Genomic DNA, 825 nt, shown 5'->3' with positions numbered 1-825 from the left:
TGGCCCCTAGAAACACTGAAACAAACAGAGAGGAACTGAGGGCTTGCACACTCGCACATGCACACACACACCAGCCTCTTTCCCAGCCAAAACCTAAATGTGGGACTTGCTACCACATCTCTGAAAGAGCAATAGCTATAGCACAGCTGACTTTCAATTATTCAACAGAGGCTCAAATAGGGGTAGCCAACCTGTAGTATAAGTGCCTTGGGCAGCATCTGTGTGGCACATGGAAGATTAGGGAAGGATAGGCAACAGTGGCAGATAAAGCAGGAAGTAGAACGCAGAGCAAGAGATTGGGCAGGGAACAGAAAACAGAGCAACAGATCACTCAGAAGCACATCAGAGTGGCACTCAAGGATGGTACAGAGCTAATTTGTGGCACGTCTGCCAAACAGTTTGTTCTCCCCAACCTCTCTTTGGACTAGAACATGCTCCCCTCCACACATCCTGCCACCAGCTCAGCTAAGCAGCCAGTGACAGAGCCCATCCCTTCATGCTGGCTAGGATGTGATGCTTTATCTTACCCTACCCAAGAGAAAAGCAGGACCTGGACCTACTTTCAAGGAGTCCCAGCTGCCTAGGACTAGTCTGGATAGTGTCAATATAAAGCACTTGATGGAAGACATGAACTGGGCTGAGGTAAGCCTCTCACCATGTAGGACAGTGGCCTGAGAGATTTTGAAATGGGATAGTCATAGCACTACCCCATTCACCCAGTACTGTTATGTAAAGAAGCCAAAGGCACCATATCAGAACAGAGCTTTGGCCCTCCAGGGTTCACATCCCCACTCTGCAGCACTGAATACTTTAGGGAAAAAGGCA

General features: G+C 48.7%; 1 protein-coding gene across 1 annotated transcript in view; it reads right to left on the bottom strand.

The window, feature by feature from the left end:
• The window catches only part of PRRG3 (proline rich and Gla domain 3), a 6,124-nt gene that overhangs the window by 3,309 nt on the left and 1,990 nt on the right, over positions 1-825 (bottom strand). The window lies entirely within an intron of this gene.

The sequence above is a fragment of the Alligator sinensis genome, unplaced genomic scaffold, assembly GCF_000455745.1.
Source record: "Alligator sinensis unplaced genomic scaffold, ASM45574v1 scaffold1027_1, whole genome shotgun sequence".
Taxonomy (NCBI): domain Eukaryota; kingdom Metazoa; phylum Chordata; order Crocodylia; family Alligatoridae; genus Alligator; species Alligator sinensis.
Note: the sequence above shows the minus strand (reverse complement) of the source record. Positions and strands in the feature narration are given on the sequence as shown.